Source organism: Oryctolagus cuniculus, chromosome Y, assembly GCF_051225735.1.
Source record: "Oryctolagus cuniculus isolate XC-2025 breed Fujian yellow rabbit chromosome Y, ASM5122573v1, whole genome shotgun sequence".
NCBI classification, from domain to species: Eukaryota; Metazoa; Chordata; class Mammalia; order Lagomorpha; family Leporidae; genus Oryctolagus; species Oryctolagus cuniculus.
In genome coordinates, this window is record NC_142889.1 from 20,209,300 (window position 1) to 20,220,159 (window position 10,860).

A 10,860-nucleotide genomic window follows, 5' to 3' on the forward strand; every position below is an offset into this window, starting at 1 on the left:
CCTCCCCGACCTCAAATGTTCAAATATGGATACCTCAGTGTCAGTGCCATCAGTCAATTGACCCATGGATCTGATCCCAAATTCTCAGGATTGATCTGTTTGGTTCCCCTGAATCATGGCATTTCTCCTGCAGTCAACTATGACATAGAAGTAGTGGGTCACCAGGTTCAAACCCTCCCTTGTGGAGGTGTGGGTGATTAGAGGCCCCAGGCATGGACCGTTTTCACTGCTGACTAGATCCTCACTTATCTCTAACCCTACTGTCCTTAAAGAGCTGAACTGAGACAGGACTTGTTCTTTCTTTCTGAACCTTTTCTTTATTTTAATCCCCACTCAGGTTTTTGGAATCAATACTCTTCCTCATATTTGTTCTGTTGGAAACTATGGTGCACATGTTTGTTGGCCCCTATTTGGCCACAGCCACAAGTGCAACATAGGGTGGATGAGGTGCTGAGAGAAAACCTGGAGTCCTGCCCATGGATCTGGCACCAGGACTTTCACCAACTGGACTCTGGAGTATGCACCTTTTCTTGCTGTCCACCACTGCCTGTCCCTTCCTGCCAGAACCTTGGCTTCTGATAACTACACCTGCCCAGAACTTTGCTTAGCCCCAACTTAGTGCCCAAATAGCAGGGTTCCCCAAATTACTGCCCCAATCCTAACGCTTAGCAGGTGGTCATGCCCCCTACCCTTTCCACAGAACATAGAGAGACACTTGACCCCAGAACTCTTATAGAAACTCCTGGATGACAGAAAGGGACAGGCATTCCTCTTGAATTATCTGAAATCAAACATCAATAAACAGGGTCCCAGGCTCCCTCAGCTGGGAAGTAGCACCTGTAACAGACTGATAACAAGTGCCAACTTTATAAGGACTGTGGATTATAGTACTCTGCTGGCCACAGAGAAACACAAGGAATTCATCATATTTCTCAGACACTGTCCTCTGCACCACTGCTTCCTGGAGCTGGGGAGCATTTCACAAACACATATTCTGAGCATCGTGGGAGTGCATATGTGTGTGTCTGGAGGTGTTCTTCAAGTATGAAAATGCTTGGATTTTAGGAACCATTTTGGAAGTTTTGGCAGGGCTCATTTTCAAGGTTTGAATGAACATTGTCATGAACACATTTTAAAAAATCATGTTGCTAATTCAATTTCTATGGAAGAAAATCCAGCAAGATTTTCTTACTTAATATTTCAGTAACCCAAAAAGACATCATGCGTCTAAGGCAATGATTAAATCATTATTCACTCCCCTCTTAGGAATGTTCTAAGGCCACAGCAAGCTTCCTACCCAGGAAGATGGGTTATAGTGATCTAGGCTACATCTGCTCATGTTTTTCAAAACTGGTCGTATCTCATCTGCATGTTCCATGACCCCACGCTATCATGACCATGACCATGACCATGACCATATTACATAATAAAGAGCCCACTGTAGAGGACCTGAGTGGGAGCCACACAATGGAGTTGAAGGTTTGCTCTCTTCCCAAGGGTTTCAACATGCCCTTGACACAGGCAAATGGACAGCTTGTGGCAGAACCCTTGCTGCCCTTTTGATATCCCAGGGCCTACATCTGACAATGTGACTTCTTGGTGAGAAGTACCAAGAGCTCGGTGACCTCACCCTCATCTACACTGATAGCCTCATGCCTATCTCCAGGTGCATGGGAAACTGCTCTGGCCAAGTTCCCACAGCCAGAAGTGCAGAATCCATGCCTCCAGGACCAGCTCATCTCACTGGGGGAGGGGCCTAGTAGGTGAACAGTCCATGCTTCCATCCTTCCAGTAAGCAAATCCATTCCTGTCCTAGAGGTGGCAGTGGATCAAGCTTCAGGGCCAAAGAAAGCAGCCTCAGCCTTTCTTCCTTCCTTAGAGGGACTTCCTTATCTTCTGCTCCTTTCCTTCTGATTCCTGGGACCAGGGCTCACTGAGTCTCCCTGGACCTAAGTCTCAGACTTGGCCTCCTAGGAACTCAAACTAAGGTCCTATACCTTCCCCACCACAGCTACACAGAAAACACATGATACTAGGGCTTTTCAGAAGTATCTAGCAGTGAAATATCATGTATGTCCAAGTGGTCTGTATAGGGTCACACAGAAAAACTCTAGCAGCTTCCCCCCACACTGGCCTCTCCTTACTAGCCCTGAGCTGCATCTCAGCAAGCATGGTCACTCATGACAGGGACACCTTGCTCTCAGGCTGATGGAACTCCCATCATTGGTTTCTTCCATGCCAAAGTTCTCAGTCCATGAAGGGAGGCTTAGAGGCCAGAGATGGGTCTTGTCTTTGGGCTCATAGAGCTACCATCACTGTTGTCACTATCAGATAAGCATGACTCTTGCCTCACAGGCCTACAAAGTGTTCCACAGGGAATGTACAAACATCATCACTTTCTACTGAGGGTCCAAGTAGACTATGCCTGAAGCCAGAGGCCACATCAGACACCTAGACCTAGATGGGGACTCTAAGCAGCCCATCTTCCAAGCACTCTCCCAAACTCCTTGCAGAAGATCCCAGTGGAAAGAAAATGCAGTCACTGCACATATCAAGGAATTTGGAACATACTAGTGCCAAGAAAGATGTGGGTGTATCATGAAGCCCACATAGGAGGGAAGATGGTGGCCAGGGTCTCTGAACCCAGGATGACTTGCAGGCTCCATCAAGAAATTCCTTCCTCACATAAGGACTAGCTTTTCCCAGTGACAGAATAAGAAACTTGGGCAACACCTCCACAGGCCATCCTGGCTCCAAAAATTCTTACTCTGACCATGAATCCAGAGCACCAGACCTGGGAGCCAGAAAAGGATGCTTCATGGATATGGTGTCCATTGGTCCCCAATATCCTCAGGAAGCCCTGCACACAAGAGTCTTACTGGACTGACACAGCTTCTCTGCAGACCCTGAGAAAGCCTGCAGTACCTGTATTTGAGTTTCCCTAACATATGAAACCACAATAACACTTTTACACAAGGATACTCATTACTTCCAAACACATGTTGAGAACTGATTATTGTGCCCCCTCCCAATTTGGTTGATCTTTATCAGTGGTCCTCTGAGGACACTGTCTCTTAGGTCTGTACAGTCAGAAGAATCCTCTCAAATAATAAAGGTCCAGGCACAGGAAAACAGATGTTTCCAGGGGTTGTTCTCAGAATAGTGCAATGAGGAACAAAGAAGGGAAACATCTGAAACCCTGAGAGTCTCCTTATTTCCACTTGTGTTTTGTCTGCATGTGGTCAGAGGTGGAAGAATAGGCATCTCCAGCTGGCCAGGCCTTGGCAACTCCTCCTCCTGGTCTGTTTGCCCAATGATGAAATCAGGAAAACTCCACAGCCACCAAAGCTCTGCAGATCTTCCATAAGTCACAACCTCAGGGGGCTAAAGACTGACATGCAGGGCAATGTATTTAAGGTCTTGAAAGAAAAACCTTCCAACCAAGAATGGTTTTTACAGAAAAACTATCTTTTCAAAGTGAGAGAGAAATAAAGTATTTCCAGACAAGCCAAATCTGAGAGAATTCCTAACCATCCTAACCTTACAGGTTATAGTGTAATTCTGAAAGGAGTCCTACATTAAAGTAATCATATTGAAAGCACATAGTGGTACAAACTTCAATAACAGAGTTGATAGAATCAGTAACCAATCAAGAAAATGACAGCACTAAGTTCTTATCTATCAATATTAATCTTGAATGTAAGTAAAATAAGTTCTGTAGTGAAAGATACAGGTTGACTGGATTGATTTTTAAAAAGACGCAACTATATGCTGCCTATGATAAATTCACTTCACAGATTAAAAATACACATAAACTGAAAGTGAATGGCTGGAAAAAGATATTCCACACAAATGGAAGCCAAAAACAAACTGTATTAAAATAGATTTTGAATCAAAACTTGTATAAAAGACAGGGGAAATATATATTGTGAGAAGGAACAATGTAGCAAGAAATGCAACTGATAAAGTGCAATGGATCATAAGAAGCTATATGCTAACTAATTGGAAAAGCTTAGGAAGTGGATAAATGACTGGATACAAGCAACCTAATAACTTTAATTCAAGAAGATACAGAAAATTTACACAGACCTGTAATAAGCAATGATACCTAAATCTAAGCAGTAACAACATTTTTTCCTAACAACGCAAAGTCCAGGACCTGATGGTTTTACAGCTGAATTCTACAAAAAGAGGAAAAAAAAAGAGGAAATAAATCTGGGAGCAGTGTTGCGTGCAGTGGGTAAAACCACTGTCTGTGATGCCAGCATCCCTTATGGTGTTGGTTCGTGTTCCACTTCCAATCCATCTCCTTGGTAATGACCTGAGAAAAGCAGGGGAAGATGGCCCAAGTAATTGGGCTTCTACCCCCAACCTGGGAGACCCAGATGAAACTCCTGGCTCCTGGTTTCAGTGTAGCCTATCCCCAGCCACTGTGGTCATCTTGAGAGTAAACTGGTTGAATGAAGAATTTCTCTCTCTCTCTCTCACTTGCAAATGAATCATTTAAAAAAAAAAGAGGAAATTACTCAAATATGTTCTAACAATTACAAAATATTGAAAAGAATAGAACTGTCAAACTGTTTTTATAACACCAGTATTACTATGAAACCAAAACAAAAGAAGGATACAACACAAAAAGAAAACTACAGACTGATATCTCTGATGACCATAGATGCAAAAATTCTCAAAAATATTAGCAAGCCAAAACCAACATTACATCAAAAGATAATACATCATGTACAGGTGAGATTCATTCCATGGATGCAAGGATATCTCAACATTCACAAGACAATAAATGTAATAGATGACACCAAAATGAATGAATGAAGAACAAAAAAAGCCATATGATTATATCTGTGGTGGAATGAAGTGAAAAGGTCATATCAAGATGGCAGCTAGGCCAGTGCTGTGGCTCAATAGGCTAATCCTCTGCCTTGCGGCACCAGCACACTGGGTTCTAGTCCCGGTCAGGGTGCCGGATTCTGTCCCGGTTGCCCCTCTTCCAGGCCAGCCCTCTGCTGTGGCCTGGGAGTGCAGTGGAGGATGGCCCAGGTGCTTGGGCCCTGCACCCTATGGGAGATCAGGAGAAGCACCTGGCTCCTGGCTTCAGATCAGTGTGATGTGCCGGCCACAGTGGCCATTGGGGGTGAACCAAAGGCAGAAGGAAGACCTTTCTCTCTCTCTCTCTCTCTCTCTCTCTCTCTCTCTCACACTGTCCACTCTGCCTGTCAAAAAAAAAGATGGCCGCTAAGTTGAAAAGGTCATGCCAAGATGGCCACTGACAACAGAAACTGCCTGGCAACCGGCCGTGATTGGATGGCTTCAGAAACCACATGACAGCAGAGGAAACCACCTGACAACAGAGGAAGCCACCTGACAACAGAGCCTGACTGATGGCAGGCCATGATTGGATGCTTTCAGAAACTGCCTGGCTACAAGAGCCTGACTGGAAATAGGATGTGATTGGATGGCTTTGGAAACTGCCTGGCAACAGGCTGTGATTGGTTGGGGCATAGACCACCCCTTGACTGGATTGGCTGGTCTTGGCTATATAAGCTGTTGTACTAACTCAAATAAACGACTCTGTGGGCTGCTCGCCTCAGGCCTGCTTTCACCTGACTCCCGGGGTCTGTATGGTGACTCTGCACCTCTTGCCCCCACCACGCTCCTCCTCTCAGAAATGAATCCACTGCAACATTGTTGAGAAATCAATTGCAACATATATCATTAGATACATAAAAAGCATTAGTTAAGGCCGGTGCCGCGGCTCACTAGGCTAATCCTCCACCTTGTGGTGCCAGCACACCAGGTTCTAGTCCTGGTCAGGGCGCCGGATTCTGTCCCGGTTGCCCCTCTTCCAGGCCAGCTCTCCGCTGTGGCCTGGGAGTGCTGTGGAGGATGGCCCAAGTGCTTGGGCCTTGCACCCCATGGGAGACCAGGATAAGTACCTGGCTCCTGCCTTCAGATCAGCACGGTGCACTGGCCACAGCGTGCCAGCCATGGCAGCCATTGGAGGGTGAACCAATGGCGAAAGGAAGACCTTTCTCTCTGTCTCTCTCTCTCTCTGTCTACTCCGCCTGTCAAAAAAACAAAAGCATTAGTTAAGAATCAAAAACCTCCATGATAAAAACTTTCAATAAATAAGCTATAGAAGAAAATATACTTTATAGAACAAAGATGGTTTATTTCACCTCTCTTATTCAATATATTATTGGAAGTGTTAGCAAGAGCACTTAAAGAAGAGAAAGAAATAAAGGTCATCCAAAATGGAAAATAGAAGCTCAAAATATCCATTATATGATTTTTTCATATAAAACCTAAGCACTCTCCCCAAAATCTCCATTCCACCCTAAAAAGAATGAAATCTTACTTGCAGCAAATGAATAGAACTGGAGGACATCATGTTAAGTGAAATAAGCCAGAAACAGAAAGACACATGCTTCTATCCATGAATGGGAGTGGCCTCATTCCAGGTTGCATGGCTTGCCCATTCATTCATGTTACTGCATTTCAGCCCTGCATGTCCCCTATCTTTACCTACCTCAGAGAGTTCCCACAAAGAGTGGCCTCCCACCTGAGTGTGAGGGGAAAATGGGCAAAAATTGAGCTTCTTGGAGCTATGAACTCACAAACACCCCCACAATGCACTTTTCCCCACTCCTGGTCCCATGCATCAACAAGAAATACAAGACGTCATAGAGTAGGAGACACTGTGACTGAACTGAAACTGAAGTGCCAGGGAGGAACAGAGCTAGGGGTTAGGAGGATCCTCCTAAGTACAGTTACTGGGTATTCAGCCTCCAAGCCTAAACTTGGCCCTAGATGACCATATTGGCTTCCCACATCTTGCTCTCCATCCCATATCACCCATGCCATGCCAGCTTAAGCCTTGTGTACAAATCTTCATCTCTATCTGAAGGGCTCCCTGACTCTGCATCTGACTGTGGAGTCCTCTCACCTTTTGCCTCCTCCATCCAGAATATGTCACCAATGTTGGACTGACCATTGAACAGAATGCAGCTTTTATTTCTTGAAGGTTTAGTCTGTAGACAGCACATCTTGGGCTTCTAACACTTGTGTCCCCAGGCTCATCCCCATTGGCCCTGATTTGCCAATGAAAACCCTGAGGACCTGGAAAATCAATGATGTCCCCAAAGTCACACAGACAGGAAGAAAGTGGCAGGGTCTGTACTCAAATATCAGGTGCACACCTGCTGCTTCATTTGTTTAACAGGGTGCAGAGGAAAAGTATACACAGAGCTGGGTTAGACAACCACATGAGGCCACTACTTGTAAAACCAGCATCCCATATGAGCACTAGTTTGAGTGTCAGTTGCCCCAATTCCCATCAAGGCCCCTGTTAATGTGCTTGACAAAGCAGCAGAAGATGCCCCAAATAGTTGGGCCCTTGTACCAACATAGGAGACATAGAAGAAGCTCCTGGCTCCTGGCTTTGGTCTGGCCCAGCCCTGGACATTGCAACTGCTTGGGGAGTGAAACAGTGGAAGTTGCCCAAGGACCTCAGCGAACCAGAACTGTGCTTCTAGACATTCAGCTTGTAAACATAACTCCTAGGCTATGGGTTATTCTTGTGCCCATGGACTAGGCCAACTGATGCTGAGGAAACTCCTGATTTTGACAACCCTCTGTTAGGCAGTGGTCATGCTGGATTCAAGACATGTGTTCCCTGTGGGATGTATTGGAAGAGTGAGGAGTACATGAGCAACAACAACCCAGACCTGGCCAAGAACAGACACCTCATTTGTAAGCTCTCAGCATGTCACTGTCTAGGAAGCCAGCACTACCAAGAGCCCAAGGTCAACTCTTCACCAACACACTTTAACTTAGCATAACTGGCAGAAATTTGTAGGAGCAAGGTCCAGTCACCAATGGGCCTTACTGCAGGGAAGTAGAAGATGTTAATGGCTGCTGGGATCCTTCCTGGTCCCACCTCATCAGTGCCAGAGGGGAAATGAGTACACAGTATGTCATACTGCTGGCTAGGACACAGTGTGCTCATGCCCTAGAAGAAGATGTCTGGGCTGGCTGCTGGGGTGCATGAACTTGTGAATGTCTGAGGTGCTTGGTCACTGATCAACATGGGAACAACCATGGGGCATTCCTCTTGGGTTAACATGGATATTTCTGCAGCTTTCAGTCTCAGCAACTTCCTTTCCCTTTAAGTCTAAAAGTTGTTGTCGCTCCCCCTCTTCGTGGAGGAACGACACTAGACCCTGCGCTGTTCTTCTGTCTGCTCGGCCCTTCCCGGGTTTGCTGCTGGTCCTTCTTGGGCTGGCTGGCAACCCCTCCACCTCTGTGGAGGGGCGGCTCCCCCTGCCACTTTCCCCACTTCCGCGGGGGAGTGGCACACCGCCGGCCGGCTCTCTTGGGGGCTGCTCAGATGTTATCTGGATGTTCCTGGTGCACGTTGTCTCTCCTCCTTTATAGTCCTCTTCCACCAATCCCAACTCTGCTACCCACACGCCGAGCACGCTGCTCTCCTCCAATCAGAAGCAAGATCAGCTCCTGCAGCTTGTCAAGTTGGTGAGACGCAGCTGTGTAGAAGTTGTTTACTCCTCTCCCAGCGCCATATTGTGGGAGAGCAGATGCATAGAATAAGTCTTAATTCCAGTAACTTAGTCTAGTCCGAGTTGCTCCCCACAGTTGTTGGCTATGGACCAAATTAATATATATCAGTTTCAGGCCGCCCACTCCCAGATCTGTCTTCCTCCCCCAGCTCACACTTCTCTGACATCATGCAGAGAAAATACTTATGAATTTCCAGAAAGATGCCACTGACTCAAGAGAGGACGAAATGGCAAAAACCAATCCAAACAAAATGTACTTAACTTCCACATAAAATTCCATCCCCTTCCCACTAGTGGATTTGATCATTTTTCATTCAAGCCCTACTGCAAAAATATGAACTGTTTAGGAAAATGAAACATCATTTTAAGAGATTCATACATATTATATCATACTTCAAAATAAACAATGAATCAATAAAGTTTCACTTGGAGAAAATTACAAAAAAATACTGAAAATGTTAAGACCAGCTGGGCCAAATGAGAGGAGTAGGTGGCCTGCAAAAACACATTTTCTTGTCTCCTGGACAATGTGTCCTGATTTCTCCTCCTAAGTTTGCCATCAGTGATACATAGGGCAACAGTTACTAAAAATTATGAAAACACTATGTTTTTATAAATTCCCGTGGAAAATGGCTAGAATCCAGAAGACTGTGGAAGTAAGGACTAAGGCAATTTACAGAGATTTTTGGTGAGTTTACTCTGGACAAAACCTTCAGCGTTTTAAAGTTCCAGATAGGAATCTTTCTTTCACAAAACCGTTCCCAACAGTCAGCCAGAAACCTCCCACATTTGAAAACGAAACAATGCAACAGAGGCTGAGGGACCTGCAAATCAGCGCTGATCATTCTTGGCGACTGGGATTCCATGCGCATGCGCAGCGTCTGGCCTCCTAGAAGCTGCGATTGGGCATGCGTTTACCGGCGTTGCTTGGCAACAATCATTGTGCGCCAAGATTCAGGAAGCGCTGAGCTTTTCTGTTGGGACATGGAGGCGAAACTGGTGGCTCATCTACAGGGCTAACCTTAGGTTTCTCCGTCTGGGAAGATCAGCAGTAGTCTAGGACGTGAAAGTCTTACCTTCCCATGTAAGAAGGGGGAGTGTCTATGGATGTTGATGTCCTCTGTCGGTTGTTGAGAATGGCGAATGAGATTAAATCAGGTTTTCGGTACTGCTTCCCACCAAAGGCTCTTGGGAAGCTGCACAAAGCTGCCAACGAGGGTGAAGATGCTTGAGAGCAGCTGCTCCTGATGCTCAGAAGTGGCGGGAACTATAGAGACCAGAACCCCTTACAAACCTTGGTGGATGGGGAGAAGTGTGAGCTCAGCACCAACTGTGGCCAGCCCCTCCTGTAACCCGGAACACTGGGCTCCCAACCCCGCAGGCTTCTCAGCACCTGAGAGGGAGAAACAGCGCCTAGGCTGCCTCTCTGAGCAGCTGAAACAAAACCAAAACCTCAGCTGGTTTCCGAGCTACCTGTGATCCCATTATAGAACACCTTCCTGACGAGGGTAAGTGATTTAACTAACACAATTACATCTGTGGAATGGCTTATTTTAATGTACTCATTCTACTGCATATACTGTACACACTGCAGAAAAATGCATCCCGAGATAAATAATTTCCATCATATATGAACTTCTGAGACAATAATTCTTTTAGTAAAATCCAGTATCTGTTTCATATCAGTGAACATTTATGTATATGCATTTTTAATGAGAGGCCTTAGATGGGAGCATGGACAGCGAAGGTAGTTCTGTGTCAATAAGCAATTATCTATTCTCACAATGTGAGCTCTTTATATGTTTATTCATTTTACAAAGCAAAATAATGATGGCAGGGCTTTAAAAGTTTGAGTTACCATGCTTTCATTCACTCTTGTTACAATACTTGTTGGGAATGCTTTAAAAACATTTTATTAAAGATATGAAAGTAGGCTGCTAAATTTTCACAAAACAATCATTACTGACAGTTGAAAAGACAAATGAATGGAACATGACAGGAAATCCAGAAACACCAAAGAATATGTAAGAATTTAGAGTTGATACTGGTTATATTTCACAATATAAACTTGATGAACGATTACAAAATAATAATAATGAGCATAATTAGTTTTAGTTTGTTTTCTATTATAGTCCCCAGTATTTTCCCATTTCAGCTATGTCAATTCATTATAAAGGGACACGCTGTTTCCCTGGTGCTCTAAGAAGAGTGTGGTTTAGCAGTCAGTTTCCCTCCCAAGGATCCTTTAAACTGGTACCTTACACTGCAAGCA